This window comes from Melanotaenia boesemani, chromosome 15 (genome assembly GCF_017639745.1).
Source record: "Melanotaenia boesemani isolate fMelBoe1 chromosome 15, fMelBoe1.pri, whole genome shotgun sequence".
NCBI classification, from domain to species: domain Eukaryota; kingdom Metazoa; phylum Chordata; class Actinopteri; order Atheriniformes; family Melanotaeniidae; genus Melanotaenia; species Melanotaenia boesemani.
The window spans coordinates 778723-797106 of record NC_055696.1 but is presented as its reverse complement, the minus strand read 5'-3'; the positions used below and the strand labels follow the sequence as shown (position 1 = coordinate 797106).

At 39.8% G+C, this 18384-nt stretch overlaps 1 long non-coding RNA gene across 1 annotated transcript in view; it reads left to right on the top strand.

Moving 5' to 3' along the window:
* The first annotated feature begins 11801 nt into the window (after positions 1-11801).
* Positions 11802-18384, top strand: part of LOC121654931 — a 42653-nt gene continuing 36070 nt past the window's right edge. Inside the window, exon 1 of the long non-coding RNA XR_006013047.1 lies at positions 11802-11883. This is a non-coding gene — a long non-coding RNA (uncharacterized LOC121654931). The remainder of the gene's footprint in view (positions 11884-18384) is intronic.

The following is an 18384-nucleotide window of genomic DNA, read 5'->3' as shown; positions in this document are numbered from 1 at the left end:
TAATGACTTCATCATTTCACAGTTTGGATTTTCTCTTCCTGACAGAAACGTGGTGAACAGAAGACACAAGTGCTGCAGTTCTTAATGAAACATTTTAGGTTTAGGAATAAATGTGGAACCGGGAGGAAAGGGGGAGGAGGAACTGCCTCATTTAAAGATTCATTCCAGTGGAAAGAGAATTCATTTGCTGATTTTACTTCTTTTGTTAGTTTTATTTTAAGGCTGTTTCTAAAATCCTATTTCTCATCATCTACAGACGTCCAGGACACTGTGTAAATTTTATTGATGAATCATCTGAATTATTGTCGGTTATCTCTACTGATTTTAACCATTTCATCTTAACTGGGGATTTTAACATTCACATAGATAACATGACGGATGGTAATGTCAAGGAATTTTCTTCCATATTGGATGTTTGGTTTGTGGCAACATGTAAAAGAACCGACCCACATTCGAGGTCACATTGTGGACCTGGTTATTTCAGGGTGTTGATATTTCTTCTGTTGCGGTCACTGACTCAGCCTTGTCTGACCATTTTTGTATTTTGTTTGATTTACTGATCACTCAGAATGTTCAACCAACCTGCTCCTCGGTTAGGAAGAGGAACATTAATGAAAGAACAAGTGCTAAGTTTGTGGAGGCCATAGCTATGTTACCAACAACCAGTGCAGAGTCAGTTGATAGACTCCTGGATCATTTCATTCTGAAAGTCTTGAATGTAATGGATGCTGTTGCACCGATAAGAATCAAGAGCAACTTGAGCAAACAGAAAACATCATGGAGAAACACCACTGTGGTTACCAGCCTAAAAAGAGAAAGCAGAAAAACTGAGCGGAAATGGCGGAAAAATAAACTTCAAATTCACTCTGAGCTGTACAAACAAAGCCTGCGTAACTATAACAATGAGCTGTGAAGGCCAGAGAGCTGCATTTATCTGGAATGATTAACAGGAACATCCACAATTCTCGCACTCTGTTTGCTATGATTGAAAAACTTACTAATCCTCCTAAACAGATAAGCCCAGAGCTCCTTTCCACTGAGAAATAAAACCAATTTACCAACTTTTTTAGCCAAAAAATTAAAACAATTAGGCAAAATATTAATTCCACACAGTCACACAAGAAAAGTAGTCTGTGTCTGAAATATTTTTGTTATGTCACAGTTCAACATGGTCGATTTAAGAATCCTACAAGAAACATTTTGACATCTGAAATCAACAACATGCACTCTGGACATGATACCATCTGACTTTTTAAAACCAGTTTTTACCTCAGTAGAAAGTGATCTCCTACTGATAGTTAACAGCTCGCTGGCATCAGGCATTTTTCCCAAGTCACTAAAGATAGCTGCTATTAAGCCTCCTAAAGAAAAGGACTCTAGACGCCTCTATAATGAACAACTATAGACCGTCTCTAACCTCTTTTATTTCCAAGATTATTGAGAAAGTTGTATTTCACCAGCTTAATTACTTTTTAATTAAAGTGGAAATCTTGATAAATTTCAGTCCGGCTTCTGACCTCATCACAGCCCTGAAACAGCTCTGGTCACAGTGGTAATGGACTGGTTCTGGTCCAGTACCAGTCCTGGTTCTGTGTTTGATACTGTAGATCACAGAATCCTGTTTTCAGGCTGGAAAACTGGGCTGGACTTTCTGGAGCGGTCCTTAACTGGTTCAGGTCCAGTTTAGAAGGCTGGAGTTATTTTGTTCTGATTGGCGGCTATGAATCTGAGCAGGTGGCCATGACTTGTGGAGTCCCCCAGGGGTCAGTCCTTGGACCTCTTCTGTTCAACTTTTACATGCTCCCTTTGGGTCAAATATTACGGAATTTCAGCATTAATGATCAAAGTTATGCAGATGATACACAACTTTATGTGTCTCTGTCACCAGATGACTGCAGACCAGCAGACTTATTGTGTCAGTGTCTGGAGCAAATAAACACCTGGATGAAGGAGAATTTTCTACAATTAAATGAAGACAAAACTGAGATTATTCTGTTTGGTAGAAAGAGAAGAGGGTCAGCATTGGTAAACACCTGGAGACTCGGGCTCTTAAAACCACCGACCAAGTTCGTAACCTGGGAGTGTTGATAGACTCAGACCTGACTTTCAGCAGCCACATCAAAGCTTCACTAAGAAGCTTTTTACCATCAACAGGATTAAAAGTTTAGTCTCCCAGTAAGACCAGGAGAAACTCATCCATGCATTCATCTCCAGTAGACTGGATTACTGTACTGGTCTTTAACAGGACCAGGAGAGGAGTTTTGAAATCTATATACTGGTTTCCAGTCAGTCATAGAATAGATTTTTTCCCCTTCTGATGGTTTACATCCCAGAATGGTTTAGGCCCAGAACACATCTGTGATACATTCAGAGAATATAAACCTAGCAGAGCTCTTAGATCCAAAGACTCTGGTCAACTAGTCCAAACAGAGTCCAGGCCAGAATCCAGACCAGAGTCCAGGCCAGAGTCCAGAACAGGGTCCAGGCCAGAGTCTAGAACAGGGTCCAGGCCAGAATACAGAACAGGGTCCAGGCCAGAGTCCAAACCAGAGTCCAGGCCAGAGTCCAGACCAGAGCACCCAAAAGATGTAAGAAAACTAGCAGCGATGGAGACAAGACAGCAAAAGACATCTTTGAGTAAAATGCACGAGTAGCAACATCTCTGCAAAAGATGGGTCACGACTGTATGTAACCAGCTTATTTCACCATTACAACAAGAAGAGTTTTTAAAGTCGTGTGTGACAATTAGAACTACAGTTTATATTTCCTAAAATCCTATTTTCTCAGAGATCTTTGTTGAAAAAAAGACACTGAAAACATCTTCACTGTAAAAATCTCTTTTCCCTGTATTGTTTACTGTATGATTCTTTTCTGTAATTTCTTAAAAACGGGGAAATGTCAATACGATTACAGAAATTAGCCAGCAGTTTACATGTCTACGTAAAATAACATGAACAACATTTAACTGTGAAAATACATAAAATTTCCGTTTTTGAAAAGGAAATATAATTTCATTTCACATAAAAACACTTTAACAATAAACTTTCAACGTGATCATAGTTTCACTAAAAGGTCATTTTTAAAGAAATAGTTTAGCAGTTAAATTCAAGCTTAATAAAGTTAATTCTCTGTAATTTTAATGTGAATTTATTTGTGCTGTTATACACTACAAATAATTGTTATTAAATATTTGAAGTGATTTGTTATTATATGTGCTAAGTCTAATTGTTAAAAATAAATAAAATATCCCATGTAAAAGTAAAGGTATAAACTGTGCTAGTTTGACTTTTTTCATGCACCTTAGCTGCTGGAAAATGACCATTTTAAAGAATTTTTTACAGTGTAAGAAAGTTGCTGCTTTTCTTCTGTGGAGTGAAAAACCCACTAAACTGCTGCAGGTTAACCAGCACTACAGCGCTTTAATTAGTCTGGATAAAGTAACTCCTAAGTGGTATTGAATACTTTTCTTTCAGCAGCAGCCAATGAGAAATGAAGTCTGAAAATGGAGTGAAGGAAACGAAGCAGCTGCAGTCAAAGCACTCCCTTGGAAAGCGCTCCAGACATTCAGCATTTAATTTCCCATTTAGGCAAAATCACAATCAGCAAAAAGAGCGTCTTGGCTCCCGGTGAAGTAAATGGACTGATCATTTAATATATGATAAATTCACTGGAACCCGGGGTCATAAATCATTACCTGAAGCCCCTTCAGTGCACAGTTTACTGCTTTAATTTGCCCTCCCTCCCCCAACCTTCATGGCCCAGATCACTGAGGAACTTAGCAAGAGCATTGTTCCTCCTGCCAGCTCACTTGGCATATCTAGTTTTATTTAGGACCCTGCGGCTGCTTGGCAGGAGGAGGGAATAAGCAGTGCTAAAGGTATTTATGAGGCTGTCCTTAAAAACCCTCCCTTTATATCAGGAGTTTGACTAATGCTTGTGACAGGAAACTTCATGTTGGCAGCAACTATGAAGAAGTTGTCTGCATGACTGATACTTATTGTGATGTCTGCCAAGCCAACATGCATTAACTGTAGTAGCTTTTAAACAGACTGATTGCCATGACAGACACAAAGTTTTGGGAACTACCTCAAGGACCAGGCCGTTAATCATTACACATTCCCCAAGAAAGCTGTCATTAAGACTAAATCCAAATTCCTGCATTGGTGTCAGCAGCAAGCACGTTATGGAACCATTCAGCAGAACATTCCTGTAGTGTCAGTAATTTTAATTCTGTAGCGTGACTGTTGCATGCTTCTGTTTCAAGTAAAGTGTGCTTTTAAATTCAAACAGTCTTGTAACACGTCTTTGGTTTCATGATACAGATAGAACGTTCTGCTGTCGTGATTGCACATAAAAAAAGTTCAGCTTAATCCTTTGGGAGTCAATGTGGCAGACGGCGTGTGCCAAGAAAGCAATTTCAACACACAGAACTGAATGCAAAACAATGGAAACACACATCCATCCCATTGTCCCAGTGCCCAGTGTCACTCAAGCATGTTTGCTTTCGGCTGAAAATCAAATTGTGCACATTCCTGTACTAACATTTGTCTACGAACGGTTTTGTGAAAAAACACCCGCTTACAAATGTTATTATTTTTAAAAATAATTTCTGGTCTCTATCGATTCTCTAACCTCAGCTATGCAAACCATGCCATATTACTCCATGTTATTATTATTGTTATTATTATATTGTTATTATTATTATTATTATTATTGTTATTATTATTATTATTATTATTATATTGTTGTTATTATTATTATTAATAATATTATTCATATTATTATTATTATTATTATTATTATATTGTTGTTATTATTATTATTAATAATAATATTATTAATATTATTAATATTATTATTATTATTATTATTATATTGTTGTTATCATTATTATTATTATTATCATTAGTAGTAGTAGTAATAGTAATCGTAGTAGTTTTAGCATAAGTTAAAATAATTATGTCTTCTAAGGCTTTGGAGAAACAATTGTTGCTGTCCATCAAGCTGGAAACACTTGTGAGTTAATATTTAATTTATGCCTTTTTTAATATACTGCATTTATTTATTTAGTTCTGTTGTTTAGGTGTTAAGAGTATTCTGAGAAGTAGATGTTCCAGCAAGTTTTCTCCAAAGTTAGACTGTGTAATGCTCAGAGAAAACAAACAAACAAACAAACAAACAAACAAACAAACAAACAAACAAATAAATAAATAAATAAATAAATAAATAAATAAATAAATACAACATGCCGGACAGCACAGCTAGAAAAAGGTAAAAAAAAAAAAAAAAAAAAAAAAGTATGACTTGTCTGGAAGGGTTGCAGGATATAGTGTCCTCTCTAAAACAGAACAGAACTCAGGATGAGGCATCTGGTCTACTTTATTACATAAAAGAATTGAAATAAAAACAAAAGTGCACGCATTAACAATAACGACACTTGTATATAAAGAAAACAATCCATCAATCTACAATATCAAAACATTGCAAGTACAGATTGTCTGGTACAGCGTTGTATGCCCAGGAAGGGAGCTGATTCCAGAAGGAATGAGCTTTACCAACTATCAACACATTGGTGGAGGGGTGATGATATGGGCTCTTTTCCCCTAGGTACCTGCAGTCATCATTCTAGGGTCAAATGTGAGACCAGGGCACAGTTTTCAGCATCAGGGACAGGAAAAAGCTGAGGGAATGATGGATTGTGCTACAGACAAGGAAATCCTGTTTCCAGTCCTCCAGATATTTGAGGCTGGGATGGATGTTCACCGTTCAGCGGGACGATGGCCCTAAGCAAACTGCTGAGCAACACTTGAGTGGTTCAAGAGGAAACCCTGAAATGTGCTGGACTGGAGTCAAACCGCAGACCTGCGTCCAGCTGAGAATCTGTGGCATGAAGGTCGCTGTTCACCGGCAGAGCCATCTGACCTGAGGGAGCAAGAATGGGCCTTAATTCCAGTGTTTTCCACAATCTTTTTCATAGTTTTATCATCGTTTTATTTCACTTCACAAATGTCTGTCTATCTATCTGTCTGTTTGTCCGTCCATCCATCCATCCATCCATCTGGTGCCCGCCTCGCGCGCCTGACGGTACAGTACCTGCTAGCAGTTTTAGTTGGATTTATATGTTAGCGTTTTCAAAGTTTTATTTCCTCAGTTATGTTTTGCATATGATTACCTGCATGTCTCTTAGTTGTGTTGAACTTTAACTCAGGTAACTGGAATGTTTGTGATTTATTTTTCGCCTCTAATGACCCAGTTAGCTTATTAGCCAGTAAACCAGCTAGCTAACGTGCTACTAGCGGACTGATTGTAGGCACCTTTCTACGCAGCAGGTGGTTTTTATGCTTTCTCTTGTGGTTAAAATGATAAACTAATAATATTCATTTGTATGATGGTGCAAGAAGATGAACTAGCACATTTGGGTTATAGTCTGAGATCCCTCCTCATCTGGATTAGACAAGCGAAGCACAAGGTCAGTCCAAGCAATACATATAAATAACAAATACAAGTCTTTAACATGTTTGTTTTTTAAATGGAAAATGCTTTTCTTTTGGTCCTAACCGTCTAACTGCTGTAGCTATGGGCCCATTTGATTATTCATATTATTTGCTGTCAGACAGGGATGAATCTCTCGTTTGAGTTTTTTTTCAGTCTTTAAACAGTTTTTTCTCAGTTACAGTAATTCTAGCAGCATCTGATGAAGACCATAATCACTCATGTCTTGGCCTGCAGTCATTTTCTAGCCATATTAACTACCTAACGGGACAATATTCAGATTAGTTCAACACACTTTTTGGCAGATAAGAGAAAAAACTTGCTGCACTTGTAGATGCTGAAGAGGGCTGATCCACAGATTCAGACCCGTTAGTTTCATTCAAACTCCACATGTGAGTGTATTGACTATATCAGCGTTATGTACACACTGTCACGCAGGGTAGGATGAGAGTAATGAATGAACCAAACTGAGGCCAATCTCTGAAGTCACATGAGCAAGCACGCTTACAAATTTCTGTGGCTTCTTGATATTTTTCTGTATCTTTACTGCATCAACATTTTTAATCAAATGCCTGTCAGACTTTATGGAGTTTTGCAGTATTTAGAAGTGTGTGTACAGTAACAGTGTATTTAGAAGTGTGTGTACAGTAACAGTGTATTTAGAAGTGTGTGTACAGTAACAGTGTATTTAGAAGTGTGTGTACAGTAACAGTATTGTGAGAAAATAAAAGAGAAAAATGTGGGGACAAATAATAGACTGTGGTGGTCAGGCTCTGCTTGTCTGCACATTCCTCTGACTGCTTATGAATAGCTTTGTTGTGTGTGTGTGTGTGTGTGTGTGTGTGTGTGTGTACGTAGTATTAAAACTTGAAATTTTCCCATGAGGAGCAGAGGGGTTGTCAAAAGTTTAAAGTTCTATTATCTAAATCTTAGCAGAGACTGTACTGCATACAGATATAAAATAAAGCAGACGTTTCCAGCCCACTCCAACGCAGCATACCATATGTTTTCTTTCTTTAAACTAAAAATCTAATTTTGCCTTTAATTTTCTTTTACAAATCCACTGAACAGTGAGTGAGTAGCATGTCTTCATGGCCTGCGGAGGGCAGCAGCAGGCTGACGATCCATCTCTGCTGCCTGCAGTCGTAAAGCAGAATAAGACGAGAACAACAACTCTCCAGCTCGTGTGTGAGGCCTGACATCCCATCCACCTGTTTGTTAAGCCACAGAGCTGAAGTTTGGTTCACAGTAAGCTCACTCATGAACACATTACGTTACGTGTAAAAATATACTTGCACTTTAAAGGAGAGGTCATAAAAGAGGAGCATTAACTAGAAATATTTTACATTTTCTTTTAGTTTGTGTATGAAGGGGGTGGATAATGAAGTATTGGGCTTGATACTAAATTTCTATCATAAACTTTGCTCACATTTTCACTGGAGTTTTTCATTTTGTTTGCAGCTTCATTTTAATAGAATAAACTAGGCTTATTTGTGCAGAGCATCATGTAGTTTGTTTACAGACGTCCCTTTTCTTTATAAATAATTTGTACCTGGGAAGGAACCAGGAGGAAAGGTGTCCCTGAAGAACTAGGAAACATTTAAACTGATTATAGTTAGCAGTGAATGTTTTACACCAGATTTCTCTGTGTTTCGTTTCATGATTTGGTTTAAAGTTCATGTGTGAAAGCAGAAGTCATGAAATAAAACTTAAAATTAGAGTAGTTTTGACCTGTGAGGATACGGCCATGGTTACAGGAATGTTTCTGAAGCAGTGACGGAGGGTTACCCACACGTCGTCTCTAAACGCTGGCATGTTTGAAATGAATCTGGAGCCTTTTTTTAAATGAAAATTTTCAAAGTTTGTAAGAGTTATAAGCGACTTGGACACATGAGCCAAAATATTAAATCTTAAAGTCAATCTTAACATTAAAAAATGAAGAGAGTAATAAACATAAATACTTAAATACTTTGCTTCATATGAAGTGCGACGTGCTATTAAACATGCCCTGTAAAAGAGACTTTCTGACATAATTTACAGGTTTTGCCACAGAGTTACAGTTAGATGGAAGAAGAAATGGTTTATATGATATTTAATTATGTTTTAGACATTTTAAAACGTTTCTGGAGTTTATTAATTGCATATCTGTTGATATGAACAACCTGCAGCCTGGTCATTCTGGTGGTTGCCTGATTTCTTTTTATTATTATTATTCTTTATTTAACCTTTGTTTAACCAGGAAAATCCTCATTGAAAAGACGGCAGCTGTAGTTAAAAATGTACAAACACTGACAATGTTAGAAATGTCAGAGTTTGAGATTATTTCTTTTCCAGGCAGTTAACGTACCACTTTTTCTTTCTCTTTCTACTTCTATTCAGACAGTTCCTGTAAAAGTTAAATACATGGCAACACTGTAAATTTTATTTACATTTTTTATTTTTACAGAGATTTTTTATCCATCATTACCTCAGTGTGCAATTCAAATCTCTTTAGAAACACAAAAGCATGAGTGTCATTTGAGTGTCTACTTTTACCCATTTTTAAGCTTTTTTCCTCATCGTGTCTTAATTTGTGGAGTAAGAACAGCCGACTCCTGGACATGTGTGTTATTTCTTTTAACAGGATATTCCGGTCTGCTGTGCTCTGGTAGCTGAAGTCGAAGTCATGGACAGAAAAAGGAATCAGGTAAGTGATCTGATCCATTGATTTGCTTTTTACTGTCATATCGCTGCGTAATGACGTGAATGAAAGAAGGTGTTTTTGCAGCGTAGTGATGCTGTTGTACATTACGCAGCCAGGTCGCCTCGTTTATGGCTGCGTGTCGTTGCAAAGTTCACACCACAGGAATATTAGCACGCTGGCAGCTCTGCAGCGCAGCAGAAACTTTGGTCGTAATGTTCCTTACGGCTATTTTTATTTTTTAAGAACATGGTTCAAACAAGGCATACATTTCATTTATTTATTTATTTTTTTGGCAAACCTACAAAGTTCAACATAATTTTCTTCTTTTTTTTGTTTTTGTGAAAGTTTTGTAAAGAATCTGCTCCCTGCTTGATGTGGCATCACCAGTATCTGAACACACAACGCAGCACTTGAACACACCGTGAAGATGAGTTCTAGCTGCTGTACAAAAATATTTATATACAGTAAAACACATTATTGAATCTTACTTTCTTTTCAGGCCACAGTCGGAACTCGTCTTTACTGTGTTCAGGTGCTGTTTTGTTTGTCCACAAACTGGTGAGCTTGTCTCATTTTACTCATGCTGATTAGTTGGTCTTCAGTTTTCTGAAAATGATGTGTGTGACGTGTGTGTTGAGGTTAGCTGTTAGCTTTTTGTCATCACAGTTGAGTTAATCTGGCTTAAAAAACATGGCTGACCAAGTCGAATGACGGCGACGGGGGCGCGCAAACCAAAAATACAAGAAAGAAAGACGTGGCAGGTTTCTGATTATCAGCTTGATGTGTAACAAGTTGTTTTCAAAGAAGAGAATATTATAAATTACCTTGTAAAAAAACAACTACAGAGGTCTCATTACATTTATTTTAACATTGGAAAGCTGGGAAAACTAAAAGAGAATAATCTAAGCATACTGAAAGGTTTTTTTTTCTTTTTCCAATGACAGTGAAAGCACCACACTAGCGTCACATAGCTTCCCATTCCCATATTCCATGGATTCAGTAGTTAATGAGCTATAATCATTGTATTTATGAGAGAAAAATACAAAGAGTATGTTTTGAAAAACATAAATATAGCTAAAGAAACTGAGAAATAGCTCTTGTAAAATTTACAATATTAAAACAATATACTAAATTAGATTAAATGTAAATTAAATAAATTAAAGCGAGTTCATGTTTTGTAAAAGAGAACTGTACACAAGCCAGCAGCATGTCTTTGCTGAAAAGGTATGCAGTGGTGGGGGAGTCTATGAAAGGAGAGTAGGAAACAGAAGGCAGAGCAGGAGGGACCCGTTTCAGGAGGGACACTTGAGTGAATTTGAACAATTGGTTTTTACATGCAGAGCAGCACAATGCTCGGCCCAGGCTGACGGACGGTACCGAGCCTCAGGTTCAAATGATGCAAACCTGCAGGACTGCTGGACTTAAGCACGCGTGTATACTTTTAACTTTCATTCATCTGAAATGCGAATTAAAAAAATGAAGAAATTATACATTTAAACAAGATAAACATCCAGTGCATTCAAACTCCTGATATTTTTGTTTTGATTTAGATTTTAGGCAATTTGCATTAAAGCAATGCAAAGTAAGAACTGAAGTGATTATTCTGTGATGTGTAAAAACAAAGAGTACGGGTCAGTTGATGTAATATAAGTAAAACTGTTTAATATGATGACTGTTGGGGATCGAAGGCGTCTGCTGTGAGCCTGTAACTCCAGCCCACCGTACAACCATCGCCACGGTGCTTTCAGTGTCCAACAGAATTATCTCTGTCAAGTGGCCGTCCGGGCGCGGTTATACGATCTCATGAGGTGCAACCCCCCCACTCCACACAGACGTAGTGTAGAAAGACACAACTACAACTGCACACCATTCAGCACAGACACACACACACTCACACACACACACACACTCACACACTACACCTGACCTGGAGGTCAAGGTGCAGTGACTCCGAGGTTTGTCTAACTGGGCCCCTTGAAAGTCTTGCTTTGCATTCCAGCACCCGGAGGAGGGGGTTGCTGCAGCCAGGCTTATTACTGGAGCGAGAGACGGAGAGAAAGAGTGATAGGGAGTGAGAGAACAGCGAGGGAGGGAGGGAGAGGTGGGGGTTGAAAGAAGCTGGAAGGTATTATGCTCTGTTTCCTTGCCTTCCTAGAAGCTCAGCGCTTGTTCCCTCCCACTCAGCCGGCAGAGTTCTCCAACAAAGTAAAGGAAACGGCGAAAAACTTAAACCTGCTATTCTCCAGCTGCCTCGGCCTCCTGACCAAGCGCCCCCGTTTTCTTCCCCACCGTTACTCGCGCATGTTTCTGCCGCTCTCGTCCCCCCGCTCCTCGCTCCATGCCTCTCGTCTCCGGGCTGACTGTAAGAAGATCACTTTGTTTCCGTTGCCTTTTTCCGCGGTGCTTCACACACACATGGAGGAGAAGATTGAATTTGAGGAGATACTGACGGGGGCGCACAGCTGCAGAAGAACCCTCCATCTCCACGCTAGGACCCCCCTCCACAACACACTTTCTCTCCCTCACTCTCCCGCTCTCTCTCTCTGTGTTCGACTCTCGCTCTGTCTCTGCCTCCCGGAGGGGGGGGGGGGGGGGGGGGGGGGGGGGGGGGGGGGGGGGTGCCATATGGGAGCTCACAAAATTTAAGTGGATCGGAGATAGACGAGAGGAATCTTTCATTCTTAGGCTCAGATGTCGGGATCTGTACGGTAAGCGCTTCTCTGTTTCTTTGCACTTTTTAGAAGTTACGTCTCTAAGAATCCCCGTACGCCCGAATGCAACGTGCTTCTCAGCTCAGTCTTTACTGCTGAGCTCACAATTCTGCCCTTCGATAGAAATGTTGAACCCGCTTTTCATTTCATGTTGCAGTTATTTAGTGAGCAAGACGAAGGGTTGGAATTGAAGTTTTGAGGTTCAAGGTGGGAGTGATACGAGGGGATGGAAGGGAGGCCTCGGGGGGACGGGAATTCGGAGGGGTCAAAGAGAACGGCACTTGGTCGATGCAGCTTTCTGAAAACTTTTTCAGTCGTGGCATTGTCACTGTGAAACATGTGCCTCTCATTTTTGCCGGAGCTGACATGAAGGAGATCTGTTGTGAGAGACGTTGATTTAACTGATGAAATTTATCAGCTGCTTCAGTGGTTTCGTCTCCTAACCAGCTTGGAATTTCTAAGGTGCGGTGGAGTTCAGTTAGAAGACAGGCGAGACAGTAAAAAGGTTTAATTTCTTCAATGGAAATAACAAAACTCATGAGCACACTGGATTATATTAGCTAAGTTTTGTTGCATAAATCAGGAAATCTGCTTGCGTACCAAAGCTTGGATTACCTTTTGTAGACTGAGCCTCCATGCAGGTTTTGTGGGCCTTGATTAAAATACTTAAGATATCTTGATGTCTGTATTGAAATGACAGTTGTTGCAAATTATTTGCAGTTGGTTTGTCTTCCTACAGTCCAGAAACAGATCATGATTTTCCTGCTTTTGTGCTCTAATACTTTACTGCAGGCGCTCTGAATAACCCCTTTGTGTAGACAAACTTTAGAGGGAATAGCTCCGGAGCACTGAATCAGAATATAGTCGGTTGTTTCTGGGTGTATTTGTCTCACATTGCACAAAAACAATTTATGATAAGAAGTTAATTCAGTTAAAATTCAAAGTGAATTTTGTGGTTTTTAAAAAAATCAACATGGACTCAAGAACATATTTTACGTGCAACATTGTGTGTACTGTTATTCATTTCAGAGAATAAAGCAGTATCAGCCAATCACTCTGAATCAGAAAAATGCAAATCCTCGTGTTTTTCAATGAAATCAGAATTATTATTTTTAGAACGAAGTGTTCTAACGTGGTCTTCAGTCCTGAAACGTTAAAACAGCCTTTTTCTCTGAAAGTGAGAACTTGAGAGCCGTGAGCTGGTTGAAGTGAGTAAACTCGTTCTGGGCAGCTGCTGAACTTCACAGCTGTGATTTATGTGTCTCACCTTGACGGTTCATTGGCTGTTCGGGGGTTTTGACCTCACTCCCTTGTCTCGTTGAAGAAATCAAAACTCATCTCTGTCTGACTCAGGCTGTGCCTCCCTCGTTCCCTCTGTTCATTAAACAGCTCAGCAGCATGGGAATGGAGGATCTTGACTTGCAGTAATGGACTGATTTCTCCCATGAAAGGTGCTTTTAAACTCCAGATTTTGAAGGCTTGAGTTTATTTTTGGTCTACTGTCTGTTTAACTTATAGAATGCGAGGAATCTTGCCACAGCTCTTTTATAAATACACATAAACTGTGTCTGCTGCAGAATCTAGTTCTCTATTTTGGGCATGTAGGTCAAAGACAGATGAAGCTGAGGACTGTATGCTGTCGTAACAAGGGTTTGAGAAGTTGTCCGTACATCATGCCTGTCCTGCACAGCTCTTTCTCTCATCTTCTCAGCTGCTGCTCGAAAACGGCTTTGATTATTTAAATGAGCTGATCGTAAGTTTTGATCAGTCCTTCTGAGTACAAACATGTGCTGGTGTTTTTAGAAACACAAACGTGGCATTGAGGTGCAGATGTGTCTCTAGATGATCGTCACAGTTTGTTGTCCTTTACGCCAGATGACGACATGTCTTCAGATAACCTGCCTGACCCCCACCACCAGTTGTAGCCTCTACCTCATGCCTCCTCTGGTTATAAATTAGCTTGCTTTTTCTGTGCAGGCCGTGAAAAGGAAAAGCTCACTTAGCAGCAGTGATTTATTAGCTGTTAGCCTGCTGCTGACATGTGAATGACACAGGTGCCATTGAGGATGAAAACAGAAACTCAGAAAGCAGGATCAACTGCTCCAGGAAATAGGTGGTGGTTTCCTTTTCTGGCTCTCTACCAAGATAGTGGCTGTATGATTTACATTTTAGTCTTCCTGCTGAGGAATTTTTTTAGCCATTCTCTGAGCACATTTACGGTGCCACGCTGTATTTCATGTAATGCCAGCCATTATTTTTCTAGATTTAAGTCATGTATCTGCACCAACTCTGCAGGATTTTTTCCACCAGTTAAAATCAAGCAGGATCTAGGAAGACTTACAGGGAAGCAAAAAACAGAAATATTAAGTTAAATAACATCACTTTGGTGTTGATTATTTGGATCTTCCCTTTCAACACCTGTATAAAATTAAGAGGTACATGCTATGGGTCTGGGCGATTAAGCAATCTTAAAATGAAATAAAAATTTCCACCATCTCTTGTTACAGAGCCAGCTGTGCATCATTCAACACACTCCAGTCCACTAGTTGGTGGTAATGCACCTCTAAATTGGTTGCTGACCATCAATAAAACCAAAATGAGGGAAACAATACTTAAATACAGCCCTGCTAGCTAACTGAGGAAGGACACTAAGCGTTGGAGAGCATGTGTGTAGCCAAAGAGACCAACAACAAGTCGGGTTTCTAGTTATTTTCCCAAACAGTCAAAAACAAAAAATGCCCACTATGTCATGTCAGTGGTTTTGATTCAGTAAAAAATGAGGAAGAGCAGATTCATGTGCAGACCTTGTGGTCGGTTGGTAAACATCAAATGAGTGGCATGACTAACTTATGTAATCACCTAAAAAAGGTTTTACTCCAGCAGCTGTGCAGAAAACATGAAAAATACCAGTTGGGTTCATCAGTTGTCGCAGCATTCAAACGGAGGCAAAGAGATTACAATAGCAGGTTCATATTTCACAGCTTGACCTGCCCTGCCCTCATTAATAACACACTTTTGAAATTACCTGCATTAACAGACTATACTTTATCAAGATCAAGATGGACTCATGTAGAAAATAATATTGTGATATTTTTTTATGTATCACCACATGTTGAAAGTCATTTTTAATTCATTGGGTTATCCATCCCTGTGAATCATGTTGTGTGTACTGCCATTACAGCCATAATGTAAGTAAGATAACTTTGTTAGGATGTTTGTATGACAGTCCCAATCTGGGTATTGTCTTACTCGAGTTGTGATCAGATTACTTAGAGTGCATGTAAAAGCATTGAGTGGCACCCATTGGCCTCTCCTGTTCACGGCACTCTAACAGAAAAACAAACGGACGTCACTTGTCCTGCTTTAAGGAAGAAGTACTGTGAGAACAAACCTCAGATCTTACTGGTCTGAATAGGAATAGCTGTGGAGGCTGAAGTAAGATGATCACGCCTGCCATGAGTAGGTGAAGGGATTTGCCTCTTGTTAGCTTTTGCTGTACATATTCTGTGTTTGACTCTGAATCCACGCTGTTTAAGGAAGAAATTTGATCCTAAGAGTTACAGAATAAATATACAACTCTTCCTGCTGCAGGAGCTCATCATTATGGAAACCAGGAAAACGGAAGCTTCATAAACCCCATCCTGTCTTGCCACCTTCCACAGATCTGACCAGCATAATCACGACTTTCATGTTGAGTCCTCTTGAGGTTTATTTATTCAGCTGGGACATTGGTTCCTTTATTCTCCCAACAGCATCCAGCTGAAAACTGAGCCCTTCCACTGTAATCATCCAAATGATTCTGCCCAAGCAAGAGGTTCAGCCCACAGTTTTAAATGCAAACGATTAGCTGACTGTCCAGCTTTGTCCTTCTTGAGCCAGAGGAAGCTGCTGTGTGTGGAGCCACCACGATGTGTCCACCACTGAATCGACAGTTTAGATTTAGATGTTAAGAGATTTTCTTTTCTCATCATTCTATAGGCAGGTGTGTATGAAGCATGATTTGCCACTGTTTGTTTATATGGGTGATAAGGCGGAAAAAAAATGAATATATTTTTTCATATTGTCCAATCGATTTTATCACAGATGTTTTAATAATGCTAGTTTTGAAGCATCTGTACTGAAAACTAAAGAAACTAGAGATACGGTACAGTGCAATGGCTGCAAACAATGACCCACCACTGACTGCTGGTTCGGTTGCACGGCTGCAGCGCTAGTAGCGGCGAAACTGCCAGATCTGCTTTGTGCCAAACTGGCAGGATGTACAGAATGTGCTCGCATGTTTTCCGTATATTTACTTGGGTGGTAAATGTCCTTTAAATGATTAAACTGATTGTTGTGTTGCTGGGTTTTTGAGGGGAATAATCACTCTCATACCTTGCATATTGGCTTAATTTATCTAAGGACTCTAAGACTCAAAGAAGCAACTGGTGACAAATCTAGCAACTTTTTACGCCTTATTTTTAACAGCCCTTTCTATATGTATACACACACGCACACACACACACACATATATATATGTGTGTGTGTGTGTGTGTGTGTGTGTGTGTGTGTATTCCAGGAAAGTCATGATATTTTTTTATTTCTATTCATGTGGTCCAAAAAATCCCAACTTCATTGGCCATTACTTTAACTTCCTTTGATAGATTGATGCAAAAATGATCCACAGTTAGATAATGACAGATGATAACCATCATAAGCCAGCCATTGAATTATTAATGACTAAGTCTTTTGCATCGCCAGTGGAAAACAGCACAGATGTATAGCATTCACTGTTTGCTGCAGAGAATTAATACCCATGCCTGTATATTGAATTAAGCTTATTATAAATAAGAAAAGTAGAACAACATGTTGTGCTTTTATCTTTTTACCACCAACAAATAGCAAAGGCACCAAAGTTACAGCACAAGCCCACACAGAGCATTAAATGCTAGCACAAATGGCCCCTGATGGGTTGGTTATACAGGAGATGATGTCATGTCTATGATGGAGACTGTGTGTCTCTTTACCAGTGATCAATTTCTTGCCCAGCTGCCCTTTCCCATACAAAGCAGAAAAAAAAGCCGAACAAAAGTAAAGAAAATATTATGCTTTGAAACATCTTTATGATTACAGCTCAGGGTGCTGATGAGGGTGAACATTAACACAGCTACCATCAGTTAATAACAGCAAACAGTTTAAGCCTGAAGTCTTTGCAGTGTTGTTGAACCCTGTCTCAAAAGCTTGTCTCCTTCTGATGCTGAAGGGAAAGAATTAAAGAAAGGGAGCATTTGTTACAGCTGCGACGTTAAAACTCTCCCTTTCATGTCCATCTACATTCACGCTGCTCACATCAATCGTCTCCTGCTGCAGAATTTATCAGGTCAAGCACAGCAAATGTTCGAGTATCATCCCGGCGTTTGGTGCAAGAGGCTGAGAGCATAGTTAACATTCAGACACATTCACTTCAGATAGAGCTGAGCTCTTTGTACTCAGAATGATCCCGTTTACATCTTATTCTACCTTAATTATTCTTCATTTTTGTGATTCAGCAATTTCAGAGATGTGTGTTTTGGACAGCTGCCTGCTTCTCAGGTCAGGAGATCATCATCAATTTGTCGGCTTCTCTTTGAGCCAACAGGAGTTGGTCCTCCTTTTTTGGAAGCCGAGGGGTTTCTGGACTTCTTTGTCAAGTCATCGGACACATGTGTGTTTTTATGTGTGTGTGTCCGTCCCAGTGTTTCTAGCCACGTGATTCTCTTTGTACCTTTTTAAACAGCTCTGCTTGGTAAACGACCTCAGCCTTTGGTGGACATGCAAACACAACTGTTGGGGGGCTTTTGGGGCTGGGGAAGAAGAGTAGGTGGGGGGACCATACAGCACTCAGGGGCACACTGGGAAATGGTTTCCATGCATTTAGCATTTCCTCTTAGAGGGCAGTCCGGTGTAATGCTGCAAGGTTGTCGCGTCAAAGCTGTGCCGCGACGGGTGGGGGTTGGAGGTGTTGGATAATGCAGACACAATGGGCTAAGTCAAACATTAGGAGTGAGACAAAGGACACTCCACTCAGGTCACTGGGGGCCAACTCTTTCCATTATCTGAGGGAAGTGATCTTAACTGGGGGAGTTTTTAAACCCATCAGCAAATTAGTGGCTGTGCCGAGCTGCGGCTGTGTGTTTGGGTCATGATCAAAGCCTCGACAGTTGGTCTGTTTAGAGAGGAGCCACAGAGCATCGGACAGCCGTCACACAGCACACAGCAGGGCTGGGCTGGTGCTGGGCGCGCTATGACGACATGTTATCACCGTCACAACCACAGTGTTTACGCATGGGACGCACAGGATAACTTCTTTCACATGAGCACTACAAACAGCTGTTCCTGTACGCATCCATGCCTTTTTTCACATGAGCCATAAAAACAGCTGTTTGACTTCACAGTCGTTAATTTGAAAGAAATCAGGTTTTGTTTTTCGTTTCAATAATGTTTTAAATTATTAAACAAACTTAGATTTACTTCACTAGT